General features: G+C 41.9%; 1 protein-coding gene and 1 long non-coding RNA gene across 2 annotated transcripts in view; one reads left to right on the top strand and one right to left on the bottom strand.

The window, feature by feature from the left end:
- TMEM132B (transmembrane protein 132B) overlaps positions 1-25553 on the top strand; it is a 486016-nt gene that overhangs the window by 57431 nt on the left and 403032 nt on the right. The gene's annotated exons all lie outside the window — the stretch shown is intronic.
- Positions 25299-25553, bottom strand: part of LOC146009946 (uncharacterized) — an 85711-nt gene continuing 85456 nt past the window's right edge. The window contains exon 3 of the long non-coding RNA XR_014444702.1: positions 25299-25433. This is a non-coding gene — a long non-coding RNA (uncharacterized LOC146009946). The remainder of the gene's footprint in view (positions 25434-25553) is intronic.

Raw genomic sequence — 25553 nt, 5'->3', positions numbered from 1 at the left:
AATCAATTACTGGATGGTAATTGCATTGTATTGCTCAGACAAGGTATGAAATTACATGTGTCCATAAACAAAAGAAAACATCACCTTGTATCAGATCCCCTCTGAAGTTCTTCCCTCGCACATCTGCCTAAATCTGAGCACCTGTCTCTTTCTCTCAAGCTAATGATATGTTTGGCATACCAGTGTCTTTTTGTTAATCCTTGACAACAGTCTCCTCTCAATGTATGTTTATATCATTGCATTGCTTTCTCACATTTTGAAATACCCTATTGTTACACTGTAAGATATTAATCTAATGCTCTGCTGTAACTAGGGTTACCATGTCGGTCAGCCAAGGCAGGGCACAGATACAATACACATTCAACATTACATTTACATTACTTCATATTTAGGTAGAGCGTGACCATTGTTGTTACTATGGAAATAGAAATATAAACTCCAAACAAAAAAAAATTATATTCATGTCAAAATAAATACAACAAAGTATAGAAGAGAGAACGTTTTAAGGTTTTAACTATCACATATAGCAGGAATATAGCCTTCAGCAGATTAATCCAGGGGAGGCTCCAGAGGGGGGGGTGGCAGCACAGTTCAAAATTCAAAGAGGGGAGCCACACCAACTGCCATTCCAGACTGACTCACTGGCAGTTGGTGTGGCTCCCCTATTTGAATTTTGAGCTGTGCTGTTTCAGTGCATTTGCAGAAAGAAATGTTCTCACAACATACTTACCAGGGGAGAACAGGGGAGAGATGGACAATAGCATAACTAAATGCCGTAACCCCATCCCCCGTCGGAAAAAGTTTCAGTCACACGGAAAGTAAATAAATAGACCCAATATCTTCCCTTGAAATTGCGTCAGAGATTCTATTTCTTATGTGAATCTCATTATTAACCATTATTTCATAATCAAGTGAAGAGATAAAATCATGTTTAGCATGTTTCAATATGTTCCACAAATTTATTTATAAACAACTCCATGATCGAAAACATAAAACATGCACTCAAATATTCAGGTATACAAAGATGAAAGATGTATGTAACATAGAAGCCTATAGGCCACCGTCTCTTGAAGATGGACTCATTGGATTCTCAACCCTGGCTTCCCACCTACAGTCACTACTTCCTGTCACCAGCAGCCAACTCGTTTTGAGTATTTTATTTTAAAACCATCCAGATTACAGCTTTAGGAATCTATGTTTCAGGAGTGCTGTTGTAAGTAATCGCAGGGGGATAAGGGAGTGAGATGGGAGCTGCTGTCAGTGATCACAGGGGGTTCGACGGGTGGATAGAAGGAAGACAAAGCTCAGACCAGGGGAAAATTGCTGCTGCTCCCAACTTAACTGAGTGCCTGATGACGGCTCGACTGGCGGGATTCCGAGGGTCAGTACACCGACACCGGAAATCCGACTGTTTAAATGCCCAACATTAGAGATTCCAACTGACAGGGGCTATTCTCCCTCGTGGGGGTCCATGGCCCCCATAGAGGGAGAATAGCACCTGTGGCGAGTGCAGTGAGCCCACAAGGGGCTTTATGGCTCTCACCCCCCTGTAGGAGTACCAGTGGTTGGGATTCCGATGTCAGTATACTGACCGGACTGTCGGGACAGGATACCACACCCACTTGACTACACAGCCAGGGAACATATTGCTGCTCGACAGGTATACAAGAAAATGCCAACCGACCTCTAGCAGTGGGGACAGGTATTGTAATTATCTTTATAGTGCTACAGTTTGAGATGGAATGGACAGGACCATATGGAGATCTCAGCTTTTTTAGATGTGTCCTTCTTCTTGCAAACACCTGAGGCTGCAGGGACTTGTAGTTGGGTGCTGGATAACCTCCTGACAGTCTGGATTCCGACAGTCACTAAACCAACATCAGATTCTGACCGTTAAATGCCTGACTGTCAGGATCCTAACCTACTGGGGCTATTCTCCCATGTGGGGGTCCGAGCCTGCAGCATGGCGAGCACAGTGATCCCACAAGGCCTTTCCTGTCCTATTCCAGCTTTAGCTATGTCAGACTCTGAAGCTTCATACTGTATGTCTGGCTATGGTATCATGGCCATCTTCCCTCTCACAAGCCATCATAAGTTACCTCACGATGTTGCTTTTGAACCCATCATTGCCTTGTTTTTTCTTCTTCAAATCACTTACCACTCCTTTCTAAACAGTGTGTTATATCCATTGCTGCACACTATTCAGCGATCTATTGCTTGTCGTTTAGGTTATACCTATAGTATGCAATTCATAGCTTTAGCAATTGCAGCGAAACAGAATAATAATGAAAAAAACTTCAACATTATAATGCTTGCTTGGCTGGCTTCTTAAAGGTCAACTGATTTTCATGTATTTCAGAATTGGACATCACACATTAATGAGTCTGACTAATTGGTTTGTTACAGCACATTTTTTCACTTAATGAATTCAATTTAGGCATAGAAAGGGGCAAGAAAAAGTTGTTTCACAGCTTTTTGGCTTTTATTGATGGAATGCACATTGTGATCAGTGAGTTGGCCACAATAAGATCTTTTCAGCTGAGTATGTTACATTTTAGCTTTTTGTACTTTTGAACTTAATCATTCATTTTATTTTCATTGCAGAATTCATAGTGCAAATGATCTGGAAATGAATTCTAGATGTTGTCGTCCAAATGTGTGCTATGACCCTCCATAATCTTAATGATCTAACAGTATGTTAATAACTTCCTTGCCACCGTGATATATTCTATAGTCAGGATCATCCTGACGAAGGGGGCACGATCCCCGAAACGTTGAGTTGGCAATAAAAGCACCCGTTTGTTGCAAGCTCTACTTTTGATTTTGTGCAGTCTCGGAGTGCCGCCCGCACTGTCCCTACATACATATATATATACATATATATACATATATATATATATATATTTAGGAATATGTAGGAATGGTGAGTGCATTGGAACTTCTGTATCTCTATCTATCTATAAATAGATGTGATAATGATGAAGGGTAACATTCTTCAAATCAAGAAAAGTGCAAGAACATGAGGACATTCATTGAAACTGGAGAGGGAGGTTCAAGGGAAATCTGAGGAAAAATTACTTCATAGAAAGGATAGTGGACAAGTGGAATAGCCTCCCATCAGAGGTGATAGAGACTAAAAGACAGAAGAGCAATTTAAACATGCATAGGATAGGCATAGGGATAACCTCACAAAGAAATAAGGATCAAATAGGGTTTGAGGTAAAAATATGCTTAAAATAGCAGATTAGATGGGCTGAATGGTTCTTATCTGCTAACAAATTCTCTGTTTCTATTCATTAAGCAGTTTGATGGGAGAAAATTACACCATCTTCCTATGTCTTTAATGAGCAGGCCCTCCTTATGAACAGGAGATCAGATGGTATATAAGGTCGACAATGCTTAGTTTGTCACCAAAAGGTTTTGAGGTCTACACTAAAAAGGTTCAACATAAGCAAGTTATACATGGACTGACAAAAGGTTTGGTGTCAATTTTGACACCAGAGCAAATGGACGCCAAATAAATGTACTGCATCCCTTTGCGTGGATGAGCAGCCTTCTGCCTTTGCCATTCTTAATTGGAGTACACATGGATGGTAAGGTATGAACAACAACAAAAAATGTTCATGTGAACCTTTCCATGAGTAGCCTTTTGCATGTGTCAAATGTTTACCATGTCAATTCCATGGTGTGGACCTATCAATTGTCAACAAAAACTTTGTCTTTCAGTATCCAGATACCCAGGAGATCTAGGTTGTGGAGAGGCATCCATTCAGTCAGGGCACAGAGCAGGGAAACCAGGGCTAGGGGGTACAAGGAAGGATGGACATGGCAAAGGGGGCACATGGCAAGGAAGGCAGGGCTAGGAAGCATAGGGCAGGGAAAGCAGGGCTGAGGGGGCACATGGAAGGGAGGAAAGGGCTAGGGGGCATAGGGCAGGGAAAGCAGGACTAAGGGGGCACAGAGAAGGGAGGAAAGGGCTAGGGGGCACAGGGCAGGGAAGGCAGGGCTAAGGTGGCACAGAGAAGGTAAGGCAGAGCTAGGGGGGCACAGGGCAGGGAACTTTGGACTAAAGTAAGGCTGTAAGAGGGTATTGCATTGAAGTGCTAGTTCTTCAACAGCCACTTCAGCCAACTTACCTATTTCTCTTGTTGCCATGGGGGATCCACCTGCAGCCAAGATATCATGATGCAGCCTGCAGGCACACATGCAGAGAGCTCTTCCCTGTTCCCAGTAGTGCTGTTATGGATAGGCAAGGGGGAGAGGCAGCTGAGCTCTCTCCTCCCTCTGCAATCTGCTGCTGTCTCTCCCCGGCGGTGTCTCACTCTGTTGGGACAGGGAATAATGTTCCCACACTGCACACAGCAGCATTAGGGAGCAGTGTGTTACTAGCGATCATCATATCTCCCCCTCCCCCGGGACATGACAGTAACCCGACCTCCTTCCCATCTATACAGTGTTTGTGACCAGGACCTACAGTACCTCTGCACTCTCTGGGGCCCCCATCTGAGCCCAGGCCCAGGACAGTGATACCGGCAATACCCCCCTGATGGTGGACCTGTTTCTGGGCATTAAATTCACATGCATTGCAGAGAATATCCCACTTGTTGCTGCTTTAGGGCCAGATGTATTAAGCTTCCAAAAGTGATAAGGTGGAGAGTGATAAACCACCAGCCAATCAGCTCCTACCTATCATTTTTCAAACCCAGCCTGTAGCATGACAGGTAGGAGCTGATTGGCTGGCTGTTTATCACTCTCCACGTTGTCACTTTTTGAAGCTTGATACATCTGGCCCTTAGTGTACTTCTCTGAGTCATGTTCAATCATGGGCAGTTACCTGGCAGGGTAAGCTTTCGGTGCTACTAGTTAGCAGAAAAAGTGGCATTGATAGGGGTCACACTAGAGCATTAATAAATTGCTCAATTAGTCAGGTATCTGCCACCACAACTTGCAGTACTCATTGAATGGAAGGCAGAAAAGGCTTGTCCGCTTTATTTCTTACATTATATGTGTGAGAGGAGGGTGGTATCTCCTTGCTTCCAACTGGAATGAGGTGCAGTGCCATCTTAACAGCATTTTGGGCCCCCAGACTACCTCCTCACTGATAACGTTGGGCATCATTACGTTACGCCCGATGTTCAGTGCAACCACTGGAGGAGGAGGACAGGGGAGGAGGGATGTTGGCCAACGCTACCAAGTGCTAAGGAGATTGCCGTAAGCTACATTTTATTTTTGATTTGCCCTGCCTTGGGCTGCTATGGGGCCTCTTTCTTTGGGGGTCCCCTAGCAGTAGCCCACCCAGGCCAGTTAGGAAAGATGGCCCTGATGTGGGGCAGGGCAGTTATATCATTAAGTTGAAGAGCAGAAGCCAGTAACTGTAGAAGTAAGAAGCTGTTGGTTGCTACTCCGCAGTGGGAGAGTCACATTATGTCACCTCGCAGCCTAAATGACCACGTAAGTTTGCTTACTGGTAACATTGGCTGTGAAATGACAGAAGTTTCAGATGCATCTGCAGTCCTATGCAATGTGCCCATTGCCCTTTTTGATATACAAAATATGTTATTATGAGTTTCCACACAGGCCTTTATTATGCCTTATAAATCTCAATATATTACTTTCACTTCATCACGCTCAAAACAGTTAAATAATGTTTATGGAAATATTCATCAATCTTTTGCTTTGATCTGGAATGTAGGGTCACTTACATGATATGCTGTCTGACTGTCAGTGTCTGGTCACACTTGCAGCTGCCTCAAGCCTCGCCACCGCCTGTGTGATTGACAGGTTTGTCCGCCTGAGCCGATTCTAGCATTGTGTGATGTGTCCTCAGACACTGTGTATGTGACTGACTGCAGACAGAGAAATGATAGCGCTGCCTTCTCCAGGAATATGAGCGATACAAACTCCTGTGAGAATTTCTTAGTTCCATGGGGGCTTCCAGGATGGCAAGTTTGATCTCAGATTTTTTTTTAAGTGCATTCATTTGTTACAAAACGTCTCTTCAAACAAATGCAGTTTTTTCCGATACAATACACTGGCAGGTCAGGTCTATTTACACAAAGCTCCAAGGCCTTCGTTAAGAATTTTAATAAGATGATAAACCACATATTCATGAGTCATTAACCCCGTCGGTTCCTTTTCTGTTCAACCTATTAAACGCGCTGCCACGTCTTAAGATTCATTGGTGTATGTACTGTATGATGCCAAGGATCCTATGCCCAGACTGACCATTGGCAATTATCAGAGTATGCCTTGTAGGCACCCAATAGTATAAAAGAGTATAAAATGATATACAGTATTATTGGGTATTCATTTCTTACTGTAAAGTGTGTAAGAAAATATATTGATTCTTAGTTGAGACCAAAGGAAAAAAGCAAATAACTTTTTTTTTGACTAGAGCAAACCATGTTGCATAGTTACTAGTCTTGCTTTATTTTGCTTTGATCCGGATTCAGTATTATCCCCATTATGTAATACTCTGCTCTTGGCCTTTATTACTGATTACTTATTTTCTATGCTTCCCACTGAAATAAAGATCAGATATATCCCTTTCACATTACACCTTGGACCCGGGTTATTTCCAGGTTGGTGATGTATGTACCCAGGTCAAGGTAGAGTGTTACAGCACCACAGCTTATAACCTGGGTCAACCAACCTGGGTTATAAGAAGAGTTAACCATGTGCTGCCCTCTGTCTAAAGGGCGACTGGAGTTTAAAGTGAAAGCACCGGAACTGGATTAGACCTGGGATTGCTATCCTGGGTCCGACCTGGCTTACAATGTAAAAGAAGTATTATTGCTCAGCTTGGGGCCAAGAATTGCGTATGTCCAGAAAAGCAATTGCATGCAAATGCACCTGGATATACTTGCATGAATCTAGAATTCACACCCACCTGCAGCTTTAAAAAGTGGAACAAAGTAGGGAATTGTATTGTAACATAGGCTGAGTACAGTAAGGGCATGACATTGTGTGATCACATACTGTAGTTACCAGTAGGTAGACACATATATGTGATTAATTCAGTTCCAAATACATTATATATATATAGCAGGGATAGCGGCGGCACTCACTTTCAAAAATAAGGTGCTGACTCCAAAGAGCACAGACACAAATTTACATGACGTTTTGGTTTATTAACCTTCTTCAGATATAAAAGAATATAAAAGAATAACAAATACAGCTTACCTTTATACATATGTGTTAACCCCCCTTCCACCAAAGTGAATGTGCTCAACACCGGATATGCTCTGTGTCTCAGCCAGAAATGATCATCATTAACACATATGTATAAAGGTAAGCTGTATTTGTTATTCTTTTATATCTGAAGAAGGTTAATAAACCGAAACGTCATGTAAATTTGTGTCTGTGCTCTTTGGAGTCAGCACCTTATTTTTGAAAGTGAGTGCTGCCGCTATCCCTGCTATATCCCGTACTTACGGAAGGCACCGTACAAGATGTTTATTTGTATTTGACTAACGGAGTGCCGACCGCACCATTAGTATATATATCTATATATATCTTTATATATATATAGATATATATATCTATATATATATAGATATATATAGATATATATATCTATATATATATATACAATCACAGATCCCCGAATCCCCGACGGGTAGAGAATCAGCACGGCACTGCAGCATGTAGTTCAAAAAGCTTTAATCACCTCAACGTTTCGGGGCAGGACGCCCTGTCTTCAGGAGGACATGTGCAAACATCTTTAATTGTATATGATTATTGCAGAGGCAGGCAGCTTATTGCCGGTGTGCGGTGAATGCCAATACAATATATATATATTTATACACAGACCTACGGAAGGAGAGTGGGTAGGGAACTGTGTTTTGTTGGCCTGATGGGGATTGAATGGGCAGGGCCCCAGATGGCTGCTGTAGGATGGGGTACAGGTAGGCTTTGGCTACGCTCTCTCCCAGAGAATAAATAAAAAATACATTGTCCCCTTGAGCTGCTCTCTTGGTCCCCTACTGGCCCCTGTGACAAGCTCAGGTCCTTATTGGCACCGCTGATTGATCGAACACTATCCAAACCCACCATTTTTAATAAGAAGGCTGAAAAGTTGTCATCGCCTTTAATATACAATCATTAAAATAAATAAAAACTATTTTTTCCTTCACTGAAGTACAGTATTGAATATATTTTATTATAAAATGCAATAAACATTGTGATACTTCTTATATGCGATAGAGATATATATATGCTAGGATTAATGATCCTACTGAGTTGCTGATGGCATAATCTGTGTGTCACACAATGAGGGAACCAGTCTGTATAACAAATTAATGGAGGAGGAAGCTCTAACATACAGTACAGCCTTGAATATTCCATGACTTCATGGACTGTTAAATCTTTATTAGGTTTTCCTAAGACTGCGATAAAAGGCATTTTATCTTTTTTAAGGTTTGCATTAACATGTCATTGAGATTTATAGAAACATTGATCTTCATTTGGCTAATCTGAATAGAGGAACAGAAATGTCTGTTACTCATAATGGTGCATTCAGCTTTATCACACCTTTTGCTTTGGTTATATTTCTAAATGGGTGCAAGAATGCAATGGGTAACAAAGGGTTTCCGTAATTCTTCAGTGAACACTAATACAGCAGGTCAATATTCATACATAATACAGAACATTGGGCTAAACTGGAAACACAGCACAGACTCATTAATGCTCCCAGAATGCTTAGCTACCACTGAATAACACTTATCCTTTTGCAACTGTGGCACAGTTCTGGTAATCAGATGTCTTCTAATATACATACTAGTTACATGTCCGGTAAGGGGCGTAGTGTAGCGTTAACAACAGATAAGTAATTGGGAAAACTTGATGGACCGGTTACTCTTTCATTGCTGCCGCACATCTACATGTGAACCACCTGGTAGGAGAACTTAGTTTATTTACAGGTTATTATCATTATCACTATTATTAATTGTATTATTATTATTGTTATTATTATGATGATGAAACTCTAATTATATAGCACCAGCATCTTATGCAGTGCTTTATAGAGAATTTACATGAGTCCCTGCCCCAGTGAAGCTTATAGTCTTCCATTTATCTGTGCTTTAACTGAAGGTCATAATCTTCTTGCTTCAAGAACACCTGTTTGTACACTGTCCAAAACTGTGTCATATTTATTTTTATTAGTCGTAAGTGTCCGTTTGACTTCAGAGTCATTTGTGCTATTGCTAGCAAGAAATGTAACCTACGACAGTGTCCTTATTGTCTTTACACTTCCTGTCTTTTGAGGTCTGTTGCGGATTATACAGTATATGGAAACTAAGCACTCCTATTGTATGCCATAATGTAGCTGCACTGCATTCATAGAAACATAGAATTTGATGGCAGATAAGAACCATTTGGCCCATCTAGTCTGCCCCTTTTTTTACCCTTCAGGTAAACTCAACCCTTTTTAATCCTTATTTCTTTGTAAGGATATTCATATGCCTATCCCAAGCATGTTTAAATTGTTCTACTGTCTTAGCCTCTACCACCTCTGATGGGAGGCTATTCCACTTATCCACCACCCTTTCTGTGAAGTAATTCTTTCTAATTCATCTAAACATACTTCTTATCCTCACTGCCTGTAATAACTACTTACAGTACATAATCAGTTTTATTTCCTATCTGTTACTGAGAGGTGCTCACCAAATTTATATTCTTAAGGTCATTTCTTAGTTTTCTTTATGGAGCAGGATCAAAACTTTCCATTATGGGTGGAATTTAGTTAATGACAATGGGAGGTACAGTGGCCTCAGGCTTTAACATGCAGGGATATTCAATTGGACTCCTGTTATCTAAATGTCTTAACGGGCGTTAACTCACAGAGGGCCTTATTTTGGTTCATTCTTTCTGACAAAATCCTTCTTAGATGGACAAAACCATGTGCACTGCAGGGGGGGGGGGGGGGGGGGGCAGATGTAACATGTGCAGAGGGAATTAGATTTGGGTGAGTAATTTTGTTTCTGTGCAGGGAAAATACTGACTGCTTTATTTTTACACTGCAATATAGATCTCACTTTGAAGTAAAACCCCACCCAAATCTAATTCTCTCTGCACAAGTAACACCTGCCCCACCTGCAGTGCACATGGTTTTGCCCATCTAAGAAGGATTTTGTCAGAAAGAATGAACCAAAATAAGGCCCAGAATCCGAAGATTCATGCGTTACAGTGGTCGTGGCATCAGTTAACCCCCTGAGTTATTGGGGACTGTTTCTGACTCACTGAGGCATGTGAAATAAGCCAATGATAGCTGCTGGCTTTGGAGACTATTGGTTTGCCCAGGGGATCAATGAGCCCACAGTAATCTACTGAAGGTCCACTATATATTTTATTTTGGAAATTGTCTCCTTGAATTTCAGCTTTGTTACTCTGACGTACAGTATTGACCACTAGCCCCATACAGTCCCTTCTATAGCAGTAGGGCAGAAGAGGTTATCCACCAACGCTAAGGTCATGGATCTCATCCATATACCTATAATGGGACATACTGTAGAGTATTTTGCACATTACAGTTGCGTTTCTGCAAGAAATCACCTGCCTAGGTAAAAAAAGTAATAAAGTCAGTCCGCGTACCCTCTCACTCTCAAAATTAATCTAGGACATACTGTAATTGAAGATAAACTAAAGTAACTGCAGTAGCATATATAATTTGCATTATATAAAATTATAAAGAGCAGATGATTGGTTGTCATGGGCCTCTTCTCCTCTGGCTCACGTCTCCTCCCTTATCACCGCTTCATACATCTACCCCTCAGTTTGTGAGCTCCATTATAAGGCACTTGGTGGAACAGTTAACATAAGAAAGTTTAGCAGTGTGTAAATTACCATTGGTTTTCTCTTGTTTCGTTGTCTCTAATAATAAGATCACATTAACTTATATTTAATAACACACAGCATATAATACATTTGTTGTGTAGCCTATAGTATCCAATTTGATTTTTTTCCAATAATCAATGCTATAATAGCTTTTCTAGACTGACTGATTGCTTTGGATTACAGTGGCTGCGTTATTTGCACCATGCTATTAAATAAGTGTTGCACATTTGTTGAAGCCATGTCTAACCGGCAGCTCAAACAGACTCAGGAATCAGATGATAATGTAGTGTCTATCAATCCTGGCCTAAATTGAATTTAAAGAAATAGAAACTATACTCAATTACTATCCACTTTACATTAGCAGCGTATGCTATATATCTTCAGCTTGATTTGTCCAGAGGGGAAAAAATATTTCTCCTACAGCTACGTAATAGGTTTTTGAGGTTATTGTGAGTGCCTGATATAAATGTCTAACAGGAACAGTTCCTTTAATTTGCACGCCTGCAGCAAAGTCATGTCACATTACAAAGCATTAAACACACGTCTATGCATATTCATATTGCACATCAGGTGCAGACATTCTCCCAGCATACTGAGAAGCACAGATAGGGTTTATTCTTATAATGAGTTTTTGTAGCACAAGAGATAATTGACTGTACATGATTTCCAGAGGGGTTGTCTTTTGATTTCATGCATTCTTTCTGTCCTCTGCTTCCTTGAGGTGCATAGACAGAAAACTAGGGAGAACATTTATCACATGGTACTTTTCAATAAGACTTTGGAGTGGAAACGGTATCTGAATAATTAGGACCATTTGGTTCTCTGCCAAAATGTTTTCCAGTTAGATGGCACAGGAAAGCAAGTGTCTACTTGTTATTCCGATGCAGAGTTGCAATGCACTTTGAAGAAAGATAAACTACTAAGCAGAAACAAAGATTTGCAAAAATGCAGGAAGTGAGGAAGGATTTGCACAGATCTATTTTATTATTTATATTCTTACATGACATGAGTTCCGGATGGTTTGTGTAGCTTTCTATGTAGCCATGTAATTGCATCACCCATAAAATGGATTAACTCTCTATATATATAAATACGGGACACAGTTCCGATTTGCACGTTAAAAACATTGACAGTGGCAATAGGGACAGTGTTAGATCCAATCCTCTAGTAATGAAGATAATTTAGAATTATATTTATTTATAAATTAGAGATATGCGGGTTCCAAAACATGTGACAGTCGATAGCCAATCCAAATAAAATCTGAATTTGCGCTAAATTTGATGATAAGAACCGAGTCAATCCGAACGGCACATCTCTAATATAGACTCACGTGGCTATACTGTACTTAATGGTACTCTTTTATGTTAGATTGAGTTATGCTTGCCATTTTGTATGTGCAGTCACAATCATTGTTTTGTTCAGTTGCTACAGGAAAAATGTATCCCAGCATGCCCCGCGGCCAGCGCCATCACTCTGCACATGCGCAGAGGGACTCTTGGGTCTCTTATCGCAAGAGCTGATGTTTGCATTTCCAATCGTACATGTTAGTGCATATGCGATTAGCAGGGACGTGCAGTGAGTTGGCTGATGAGTCCCTGGTAAGTACCAGAGCCAGATTTGTACACAATTTATGAGCCATGAGGTACATGTGGGCATTATACACAGGTGCAGCAGTGTATAATGCTGGAAATTTGCTGAGTTTTAATAAGAGATGTGCAGAAAAGGTAGCCAGGTGAGGCACTGCCTCACCAGCCATAGATTTTTTACTCCAGAATTTTGACTATAAAAGTTATTAGAATAATAAAAATAAGATTTTTTTATTATATATTTTTTGTATTTTTGACATACTTTATAAACTCAAAGCTCCAGCATATACGCTAGTATGGCAGGAAAGGCTGTGCCTCACCTGCCTCATCCCACCGCATGCCACTGGCGATTAGTATGATTGTGGTAGGCAGTGGAGAGGGGCGACGGCTGTTAGAACAACCCGCCCATTGTGAATGCATCATTTATTATTGTGGTTAAAAATGACTGTTACTTTGAAACAAATTGGACTTGGGGTAGGGGTCATTGGGTCGACCAAACTAAGGCCGACATACATTGGGTCGTCCACTGAAGGTCAACAGGCCTTAGGTCGACAGACAAAAGGTCGACATGCCTAAGGTCGACAAGGTCAAAATGTCAACACAAGCATTAGGTCGACATTGGGAAGGTCAACAGTCATAAGGTCGATATGGGGTTTTCAGTTTTTTTTTGTCCAGAATGTCAACATAGTCAACATGGATCGGTGCACCGCATCCCCTCGCATGGATCGCTGCACTCGTCATGCTTCGGGCACAGTGCCTCCCTATGCTCGGTACACTATTTATTCTCCCTCCATGCCCTAGTGGATGGTAGGGCATGAAATAACGTCTGTCGTCACTGGTCGGCAAAAAAAACCTGTGAAAAAACCCATGTTAACCTTTTGACCGTCACCCTTCCCTTCCCTATTCATGTGTCGTCCTTAGGCATGTCGCCTTTCTGTCTTTGTCGACCTTCAATGGATACCCCAACGTATGTTGACCTTAATAGTGTCAACCTAACGACCGTATACCTTTGGATTGTGTGTATGCAGGAGCATAAGGGCGAATAGGCTCACTTGGGGCTTTCTAAATAACCAATAAGCTGACAGGAGCTTAACGGGGGTAGTAACAGTATACCCCCTAAAAGTCATATTACAGGGACAACTTTGATTTTTATAGGCTACCTAAAACAAGTTGAGCAGAAAAATGACTTTTAGCCACGTTGTGAGGTCCAAATTTGGCAAGAAACATTTGGCAAGAGTGAACCGCACTGCACCGCACGTCGCAAAGCATTTATTGGATCAGCACGCACGGTCACCTAGTGTGTATCTGGCTTTAGTTCATGAAAATCATGAAACAAAACCTACACCAAACTATCCTTCCATTCCATTCTGTTTTGTGTTCTAAATAATACTAAAGTCATTTTTTCTCTGTCAGTTACAGAGATATAAGGGCTTGAACAGGATCAATTATAGCTGTGTTGGCATTATTGGAGAGCAAGGATACCTTGATATAGAGATGCTTTAAAGAGAATCTGTCTTCAAAGAATAGAAACTCCATGATGTACAGAGAATGTCTGAATTCCATTATAGTTTGTTTAATGTCAGTAATGTTCTCTATTTCAAGCTCTATGTATTCACTATATAAATAATTATTAATAAATGCATAAAAACACTATGGGGGAGATTTACTAACCTGTGGTTTGATCAAACTGTGTGGTTTTGAAATGGTGCATTTACTGAAGTCCAAACTGCACACAAAAATGTATTATTTAAACCACCTTTCATTTCCGTATTCATGCAAGGTGTGCAAACCGTCCTAGATTCCAGGTGTTAAGCAGCAGTTTGCTGAAACCACTTGGCAAACAGCCAGTCAATGGTATAAAAACAAATATGTAAATAAATTATAAAATGGGCAGCCTACTAAGCATTTGGAAAGGGCCTCTACGGAGAGGGTCATGTCATGAAGTTTTATTAGTTTGCCATGCTCAAGCTCTATAGACATTAGGCAATCCCAGCCGACCCCGATATTGGCGGTGACGGGGGACTCAGCAGGGTGCTGGCGACGTGGCGAGCAGCATGGCTGTCACTATTGAGGTCCTCCTTCATCTGTACATACAGGACAAAGGAGTGGGTCTTTAAAGATGTGCGGAAGCGCGCATTGTCAACGATATTCTGTGTACACACTAGACTAGATAGTAAAACATATCACTGAGATGGACCCTTCTGAGCGATATATTTTAGTATTTCGTCAAGTGTGTGAATGGGGCTTTAGACACTAGAGGACCAAGGCTGAGGACTCATGGCTGGGGAGCACAATACTATCAAAATATAGTGCAAGTGACAGAAAGCACTGAAACACTTTGAGTATTTTTGCGTACAGCAGTGTCAAACATGTGTGCAATGTAACATGCTCATAACTGAATAAATATAATGTGCCCATCAGTTAGAAAAAAAAAATGTACTTAGCAAATTAGTCAATTATGTTTGTAACCATAAACAAATGAAATCAAAATTGATCAACGTCTGGTGATCATGTTTAGGTCATAGCCAGGTAGCCAATCAAAAATGGTCTCTTATCGTATCGATTATCGAACGACTGTGCATGCATACAGATCACTGCGTACATGCTCGAGCCAAAATAGCATCTGAAATTGCGAAAATAGTCGCCATTTGGTGGAGACAACCTGCCGTTTTCTGGGCGTTTTAACCGAGAGCGTGTGATCAGCCTGTATCTGTCCTTGTGAAAGGTTCAGACTTTCTCACATTTGCATAGACTGGGGAAGTAATTCGATGGTGAGAGAATCGCGCATTGATGCGGAACAGGATAGCGGATTGCAAAATTTTCGCAATTCATTTGCAGTTTTACAAAGGGCTGGTTTGCGGTGGCTATTCACTCGCAGTTCTCTGCTAATTTGCAGATGAGGGATCAGGTCTGAATTAGGCCCACATCTGATGTGTGATGGATTACACTATCTGGACCATTAGTAACTCTCCCACTATGTGTATGTTTCTAAAAGGATCACTGTTATCACTAAAATCACTGCGACAAACTATGTTAACATTTGTGTTCACCGAGTGATTATCACATGAGTATGAGGTCCTGTAAAAATGACTATCCATTGTTTTTACCAAACTTGCCCACTGTTGCTAAGAACACACCAATATTTTTGGTGGCATCCCATTGTCGCTTGAGTATATAGGGCACTCAGGCATATCCCACCCACTTCCTAGTGAAATGGGTTGAACGGGTGCACAATGGCAGAGCATTGCGCCATCATATCTCCACTTGCAGCATTGTATTACTAGGAGTGTGGCCAAATTATGCTCCCCCATTTTCATCTCCATATGCCCTCCATGAAATCTCCCGAATGGGCCATATTAGACATTGGCAAGTATGATTTGTATGTTTCTGGGTTACAAAACACGAGCATTAGCTGAATTTGTGTTAATATTTGCATACATTTTATATTAAAATATATATTGATTTCAACCTAAATGCCTTAATATGCAACATGTACATACTGTAGTCAGGGGCAGTATAAGGGAGGAGGTGACTGTGTGCAGTCATAGTGCACCCCGCACCCACTACCTCTCCTCTTTGCTGGCTCAGGTGCCAAGTAGACTGACACTGATGACAATTGTTGATTTCGCTGATAGTTGGAGGACAGGTAAATACAGTCTATTGGTGCAGGGTGCGGGCCCCCTTGGAACCAGAAACTTGTGTGCACCCTGATCCTGTTATATATTATTAATATTATTAACAGTTATTATTTATATAGCGCACACATATTCCGCAGCGCTTTACAGAGAATATTGGAACATCAGTCCCTGCCCCAGTGGAGCTTACAATCTATATTCCCTAACATATATACATGCACACACATTCATTCTATCTTATGTTGGTATGCCATTAACCTACCAGTTTATTTTTGTATTATATATATATATATATATATATATATATGTAATGAGATATGGTTATATGGTGGCAAATAATTAAGGTGGATATAGTAACAAGTGCACATTACTGTAATTTGAGCAGTGAATATTGCAAGCTACAGTTAATCAGCGAGTCAATGTTGGCATTAATGCAGCACATTTGCACCATTTCATATTCATTGCTTCTTCGGACTGGATACGTGTATAGAGTCAGAAGAGATAATAATGGAATGCCTTGTGCGTGTCTTGTCTAGGAGATTCTCAAGGGCTCACACCTTTGTTGCATTAGATAGCATAGTCCTATGTCACTTCCCAAGGCAATTCTCAGTACTTATGGGTATGAGATTACATGTACGCATGGCTTGTCAATCTTTCAAATTAATTATTGTAACAATAGCAGGAGTTACACATGATAATAATCCAGTCATATCTTCACAATGAGTCGCAGCCAAAGGTATTACTGTACAAATTGCTGCTGAATGTTAAATGTAGATTTATTCAGACAGAGTTAATTATAATCTCTAGTCTTCAGCGGTTCATTCTTGCCATGCTTATTCTCGTGGAGGACATTCATTTTTATTTTAGTATAAAGGTGAATGTAATAATCTTGGATTAGACGATGGATTATTGTAATACAATTTGTTGCCAGAATTGCAATTTGTGGGGTTGGTCCTATCTAAATGGATTCTGGGCTATATGATTAGCACATACTAGAAAAAAAACTGCCTAAGAGCCATACAGTATACTGAGCTGTAAAACTGTATCCCTTAGCTTTTTGGGGACAATGGGGGTTATTCAGGGCTGATCACTGAAGGGGGATTTTGCAGAGCCCTAAAATCAGATAGCCTCCACCCAGATAAAATGAAATCCCACCCTGTGCAAGTCTGCTAATGGCTTCTGAAAATCTCGCAGCTGCAAATCCATACACGACTAACTGTCCATTGATGATTTTTCACCAGATTTTTCTCTTAAGGTCATCTGTCAAATACAACATACAGCTTTACCCTTTACAATCCAATTTCAATTTGTTAGGACTGGTAACTGGTCACTATCCTGATGAACAATTGTCTTTTTTCCAACCTCACTAACTGTAGCTAACTACGCAGGTCCCACATTGTCGCACATAGCGCCCCCTAAGCCACAGCCTCTCAGTGTGTGAGAGCAGGGGATCCAATGACATAAGGTGTGTACAGACGGTGCAATGTGGTGCAATGTGGAATTGATATTGGCGGCTGACGGGACCCAGCAGGAAGAGTCCCAGCAGCTTGGCCCTCCTTTCCATCTAGCAGATTGAAGCAGACATTCTATTTCTGCCACGCATCAGAATACAGTGTAGCTAACACTGGGGCAGATGTATTAAGCCTTAACAAGAGATGAATGCTAGGGTGTTAAGGAGAGATAAACATCCAGCCAATCACCTGCCATGTTACAGCCTGTGTTTGAAAAAGTCAGTAAGGAGCTGATTGGCTGGACGTTTATCTCTCCTTATCACCGTTGGATTTATCTCTTGTTAAGGCTTAATACATCTGCCCCACTGTGATTCTGACTAACTTTCTATGTCCTACACTGTGATAGCTTGCCATTTAATTCTTTATGGACCTTATTCTGGTTGACTCGCAAAGCTGCTTTGTGAGTCCACCAAACGCACCCCGCCGTGCATAAATGTGCATGCGCAGATGCTCACCATCACACCCCTGCGGGAACAAGCAGGGGAGAGAGGCAGTTACAATAAGGGCATATATACGCTGCACCAGGGCCGGTGCAAGGCACCGGAGCGCCCCAGGCGGGGGAGGGGGCGCCCCCCCGGTCCACAGAGGAGGGGGGTGCGAGTGGCCCGGCTACTGTGCTTCACAGTAGTTGGGGGAGGAGAGGTGTCGGGCGGCTGCTACACGGAGGGGATGTTAGAATGCATTTCTTGTAGCTTTGAAACATGTGTAATGTGTGTGGCTCTGGCGGTAAGCCGCCCAGCAGTTCACTAGAGAAAAATAGGTGTGGCACTGGCAGTGCCCTGCATCGGCTCCAGGCAGAGTTGTAACTCTGGGAGGCAATGCAGTCATCTGCCGCCGGGCTCCTGCTCCCAAGTAGGCACCTCTCCTCCCCTGCAAGTTTGAGTCAGACAATTTAAAGCCATCGATTTTGCTTCTGTGGCTGACTCCCCTCCTAGTAGGACATTAGACATCACACTCTCATTATTTTAAACATAATATCCATAACATACATACATACATCTATTTATATAAGGTGCTGTGTGTGTGCTGGGGGGTGGGGGCTGTCTTGCCTCCGGGAGACTGAGATGAACTTATGCCACTAGGTCCAGGGGTTTGCTATGTGTCGCTGTTTTCTTTCACATGTGTATTTTTCTGCAAAATGGTGACACCTAATCTGTGTTACAACTAAACACTGATTCACTGACCAGAGGATGCTCACTTTTAGCTATTCTTGGTACACATGCAATTTTCTCCATCTGTTTTCTAAAGCTGGCTGAACACATTACAGTCCAATTAATTTGTTCCTTTACAGGAGCAACAGGATTGTGATGAAGATGGCTAGAAAATTAGGTCAGACAATGATAATCCTTGCATGTGCTTAAGGTCATCTGTCAGATACAACATACAGCTTTGCCCTTTACAATCCATTTGTTAGGGCTGGTAACTGGTCTCTATCCTGATGGACAACTGTCTTTTTCCAGCCTCACTAACTATGTAACTGATTTTCCTTGTTAAATGTAGGGCCCCAGAAAGGAATTCTATTCACTCTCCATTTGTGACCAATTTGGCCATAGATCTAATGGCCGCTGCAGCCAAGGATGATATGCCGACGTTCTACATTTCATTACTGTCTACATGATGAATATCAACATTAACATAACTCTGAACATATCATACCCCACCCCCTGTGCCACATCATTTAAATAACTATTGAGCTTTTTAGAAAAATGCACATGAAAAGATTAATGGGCAAATGATTTCATTCAACACCTCCAAATATTATACACTGGTACTGTAGGAATTAGGGTGGCCAATCCCGGGATTGGGATCGACGGGATCCCGGGATTTGGCCCCCAAAACACTGGGATTTCAATCCTGGGATTGGTGTATCCAATCCCGATATTAAACTGCGGATGCGCAGTCTAATGCCGGGCAGCGTCTGAGCATCGCTCAGACGCTGCCCGACTTCCCCTGTACCCGGCAGTGCGGCCCTGCGCAGCGTGACGAGGTCATAGGTCACGCTGCGCAGGCCGCACAGACAGCTAAAAAGTGTCCTGATTCTGAACGTGCTGGCTCCCGGAGACCCCGACTACCCACCCGGCTCACGGAGAACACTTTCCCCTACCCAGCTTCCTCTGGTACGAGACCCCGCCTACCCACCCTGCTCTCGGCTCCATGCCCACCTTCCTTAGGATAAAATATCTCATATTTGAAGAGAGTTTATCTTTTTTAAACATTACTTATCCTTTCAATGCAGCATTAGCAGTAGTTAGTTTAAGCAGTTTAAGCAGTTAGCAGGGTTAGTTTAAAGAGCCAACATATGACAAAAGTGGGTACTTGTTTTCTAGCACGGCGCCACCGATTTTAATTGTATGCAATCGGGTTGCAAAAATCGGGCAACCAAATTGCATGCGATGCGATTGACCCGACCGATCCGAATTTTTACATTCGAACCATTGTTAAATGGTCCCTGAGACCCGATTTTACATTGGCCCCAATGTTAAATGCCCCCCAGACCCCGTTTTTCATTGTATGCCCCCCCATCGTTAACGCCACGCCACAATCAACGTGAACCCAAAGCGTGGCGAGCGCAGCGAGCCTGCGAGGGGCGGCAGTACGCGTCCTCCGACCTTTTCATACCCCCACTATCCACGTCGGCGTGGAGTTGATTTTATACAGTGTGGCGAGCGCAGCAAGCCACCGAGCCCGAAGCATGGTGAGCGCAGCAGGGGGTGTGGTCTAATCGCGGGAACTAAGATGACCAAACCCCCTTAGAATAAAAAAAAGTATTTCCAACACTCCAGAGGCTGCTGTAGCCTCAATGGCCCCACTGCAGAAAAACTTTACTGCAGACACTTATAGCCATGTAAAACATAGTCAGAGTTAAAAGTAAAGTGACAGACTCCTGGCTGATGTCTTAAACACCACAGGAAAAATAAATGCCTATTGCTGCATATCACAGTAGTAATAAGTAATTATACTTCTTAACAGCCCAACTGCCCCCATTGATAAATATACTGCTAAGACTGCCTGCTGTCATTGTTCTAGCACCTCCCTTCTTCATGGCAGCCTGCTGCAGATGAGTGACAGATAGAGTACGGTTGATATACTGTGATAAGTATACACCCAAATGATTCCATGTGCATTATTCAGATAAATAATACGCAGCCTTTAATGTTTTTGTCATGACAAGTAGTAGCTTTACTTGTTATTTTACCACGGAGACAGAATGGCTGGCAGAACATCACCTCCTGATGGTTCCAGAAGGATGAAATGTGTAGCTGCAGGGAAGGCATAATCCATTTAATAACTCTGTTGGGCATCTTTTGCCCGGGAGAAGTTATACTTACCTGTATGGAAGTACTGTATTTTCCATATTTTCTTACTTTTTTATTTTGCTTTTTGCATGTTATTAATTCATATAACTGATACAGGAACACCCTATATGTATAAGTTAATTCTCAAACACAATAGTACGATACAGCTGCATTTAGATTGTATGTCCATGGCCAATGAGGCTAAATCTGATATCTACAGGTTTATAAAACCCGACACTTCTGATCGTATATGGCAGATATTTAAATTGGCAATGATTCTTCTAGCAGTGCATTGCTAGCAATAGCATTTCTCTTTTAAATATCGGGTATAAACTTGATTAGAACACCAGGTTTTAGAACCCATTGCTTTGTCTTTTTGAATGCACAGACAGCCATACATCAAGGAGGTTATTCTGGTTGGTGCGCTCAGAGCCGGCCTTAGGCATAGGCAAACTAGGCAATTGCCTAGGGCATTTGGAATGCCTAGGAGCATCAACAGCTTCTGCTGATTAAAATGATATGCAGCATGCCTATATTCTGTGTGTGAGTGAGGCTGTACCTGCATATGAAATAATGTATTCATGGAAATACATAGACTGTAACATAGCATTCCATATGCAGGTACAGCCACAGTCGCTCACAGAATATAGGCATTATTTATTTATTTATTAACAGTTCCTTATATAGCGCAGCATAGGCATGCCGCATATCATTTTAATCATTGGAAGCTCCTTGTGTGTGCTGGTCATAACAATGCAAATAAGATGAATTTTCAGCAAAAAAGGCACCCAACGTTAGCAGAACTGGTCAGGAGCTGCATGGCCTATTGAGTCAAGATGCATGAGGAAACATCTGTATCCAAGCAGAGGCAGTGTTAGCGGCTATGCGAGTGCTGTCTGCGGGTGGGTTGGTTGTGCAATAGTATTCGGCATATGTGTAAGCATTATGTGTGTCATGCATAAACGCATTATTGATGTGCGACATATGTGTAACAGGCAATATGTGTGTCATGTGCATAAGGGCATTAATAATGTGCAACATATGTGTAAGGGGCATTATGTGTGTCATTATGTGTATGAATGGCATTAATAAAGGTTGGCATAATGTGAAGGGGCATTATGGTTATAAGGACATTAATAATGTGTGTCATGTGTAACGGGCATTACTGTGTGGTATTATCAGGGGTGCCGAGAGAAAGGGGTAGGGGGTACAAATTACCCAGGCCAAAGTCTGATGGAAGGGCCCAGTGGGGGCCCCGGGCCCCCTCCCCTTAAGTGACAGCAGCAGCTGCAGCTCTTCTCCTCTGCCCAGCACACACTGCTTTGTGCTGGGTTGCAGTGTGGCCATGGAGGTGCTTAAATTACAATATTTTCTCAGGATTTTTTTTCTAAGGGTATAATGTGAATAATGTGAGGAGTAATTTACATAAGGTAAAGTGGTACTACTGTGTGATGTAACGTGAATAAGGAACACCATTGCATGATATAATGTGAATAAAGTTGCACTTTTGTGTGGCATAATTTGAATTGGGGATACTATTGTGTGGCCATGCCCCTTCCCAGCAAGAACACACTCGTTTGGGCTGCGCACCAAATGTGTGAGCTGTTTCTATTTAAAATATTGCGGGTAGGAGCACCAAAATGATGACTGCTATGATGAGGGTTGATGGTGCTGGGAAAGGGGAGCAGGGTCAGAGGCGGAACTAGTGGCGGTGCTAGGGGGGCACCAGTCTAAATCTTGCCTAGGGCATCATATAGGCTAGGGCCGGCTCTGGGTGCGCTTCAATGCGAATTTGCACGGGTGCGCAATGTTTTTGTTCTGCACATGTGCATGTAACAGAGTGTTCGCCGGGTGGGTGCTCGCACATAACAGCGCGGGTGGGGGGCAGCGGGCCGGGGGATGCGCCCATGAAAACGCCCCTATAGCATTTACAAAACAAGGGAGTGTCGTCTTCCAAAGCAAATCGCAATCCTGGAATACAGAGTCATCCTGAGTACCCTGAAGGCTAATGGAGAGTTTAAAGGACGTTTTGGGAAAAATACAGGCTCGTCATGCCCATCATTCGGGGGGTCTTCTAAAGACTGCATGATCGTATGTGCAAATACATGGCCTTTGAGTTGCCTATTAATATGGTCAGCCTGCATAGCCATAGACCAACCCTTAACTTTGATAATTGCGTTAATGTGTATGCAATTGCAAATGAGTTTGTGGTGGCTACGGTGGATTTCTCTTTTCATTCCTATGCGGCAACTTTACTTGCTAACATGAACAGCTCCATAGCTTAGAGAACTGATAATTGCATTTGTGTACAAACATGAATTACAATATGTCCATGTCACGGTAATACACAAGGAAGGTAAAGACCCAACTCTATGCTCTAGTTATAGACCGATCTCCCTCCTGAACACAGACATCAAACTATTTGCCAAACTTATAGCAAATAGACTTAAAACTCTCCTTCCGACACTAATTCATTCTGACCAGGTAGGCTTTGTCCCGGGACGTGAGGCTCGGGACAACACCACTAAAGTGATAGACCTGATCCATTTAGCCTCAAACACCCTTAACCCATCCATAATAATCATAACCGATGCAGAGAAAGCGTTTGATAGAATTAACTGGTTATTCATGAGGGGAGTGCCTACACACATGGGGTTGGGTGCTACTTCTTTAGGTAGAATCCTAACACTGTACTCCACACCTACGGCTCGTATCAAAGTGAATGGCGCCCTCTCAGACCCAGTTAGGATCTCTAACGGAACCCGCCAAGGCTGCCCCCTATCCCCTCTCATCTTTGTCTTGTGCATGGAGGCTCTGGCCAAAGCAATCCGAGTAAACCCAGATATTACAGGTCTGGTCATTGATGGCCAGGAATACAAATTATCACTATTTGCAGATGACCTGTTGATAGCTTTGACCAATCCCTCCATCTCAATCCCCAATCTCATCTCTGAATTCCACACGTTCGGGGCCCTGTCGCACTTCAAAATCAATTTCTCCGAATTACAATATGTCCAATGTACTACATGAATCAATTCCTGCACAAGCTATATGATAAATAACCCAGAAACAGGCATATTGGTACTCTAATGGGATATCATGAGGTTGGCGGTAAATACAATGGGCAGAAAAAGAAGCTTTATTTGTGGGAGCACTCTTAGAAAAAATAATAAAAAATGTACCATTTATTAGTTAATACCAATAAAGTTGCAAACGACAAAACACATAAATATATATCTATACACGGCAGCAAATGACAATGATTAACCCATCTCACTGCTATTGCCACCTCTGATGCTGCAATATCCACTAAAAGTGATTTAATCATACTACACTGTCTTGCAGTTTAATATCCAATGATATTGCTTTTATATATCATGGACCATATAAATTATGTTCAATAGTGAGGTAGAACCACACAGCTTCCTCACGCATTATAGATCACAGTGAATTTTGTCAATAAAACAGCATTTAATTTAATGTACAAGATATATGGATCATTTCGTTGAGAAAACATACTTTGCTAAGATCCATAGAGTCTTGAACGCCTTGTGATGGCTGTATTCTAGATATATCTCCTACCCTTCTATATTATGGGGAACAATGAAATATGAAACAGATAAAATGCAGGGACATATAAATTACTAAACAGTTTTAAAGATGATCACTTATTTATACAACTGCATCTCTGTGGTTTGCAGTATTCCTAGTGACAGAATGTAAGGAATCATACTGTGTACAAAATTGACTCAAAATGAATAAATGCAGTTAGTTTTGTTAGTGCTCACCATGGTAATCATATACATAAAGATCAGTGAGTTGGGTGATGAAGGGAAGTAGTCAATCCAGGATTCCGATTGTCGGAAAACATAGCGACAGTTGAATCCCAGGTCCGCCCGACTGCAACTCGTCAGCCGGAATTCAATGTTCCAGCTGTCGAGTTTTGGAAAGTCTGAGAATTGGCGAAAACGTGGCCGTTTTGTTGGAAACCATCTGCGGAATCGATGATCCACGTCCGTTTTCAACAATACAGACTCGCCTCCACAGGGAATCGCATCTTTAGCAGGAGAGTCCTGGCCGGGATTGAACACCTTAGCTGCCAATATTTCAACTGTCTGAAATATTGGCAGACATTGAATACCCCCCTTAAGTTGCTAAATTTCTGAGATTGACCAGGTACCACCTGGTACTGCTTTTGGACTTTGTCAATGTGCAGTTGCCCTACATTAGGGAGAGTCCACAGATGCAGTGATAGTTGAAAACTTTGCATTTGGTCGCACACCATTTACTGCATGAGAGAAAAAAATTGGTATCGCCTTAGCCATTATTTTGGTTTAAATCCTACTTGAATCATAGAACGCATCAAGTTGTAATGGTATGTAATTTTAATATCAACATTTACTTTCATAATATCGACGCCACAATGTTGTAATGGTGACATTGTTGAAATGGCGTAATTGAACTTGCATGTGCAGTATGTTGCAATGTTCACGAAGTCGACATATAAAATTTTGACATTTTCCATGGCCGCTAGCTGAGGGTTAAGGTTATGCTTCAGGAGGAGAAGTACTATAAAATAAAAACATAAGTGTAAATTTACTAAAGCTTCTAATAAAAAGAGGTGATATTGCCCATAGAAGGTACTAATTACCTGGGCCCGGGCTTACTGGAGGGGCTCGGCAGGGGCCC

The sequence above is a fragment of the Crinia signifera genome, chromosome 1 (genome assembly GCF_055691185.1).
Source record: "Crinia signifera chromosome 1, ASM5569118v1, whole genome shotgun sequence".
Taxonomy (NCBI): domain Eukaryota; kingdom Metazoa; phylum Chordata; class Amphibia; order Anura; family Myobatrachidae; genus Crinia; species Crinia signifera.
The sequence above is the reverse complement of the archived record's forward strand: the minus strand, read 5'-3'. Positions and strand labels throughout refer to the sequence as shown.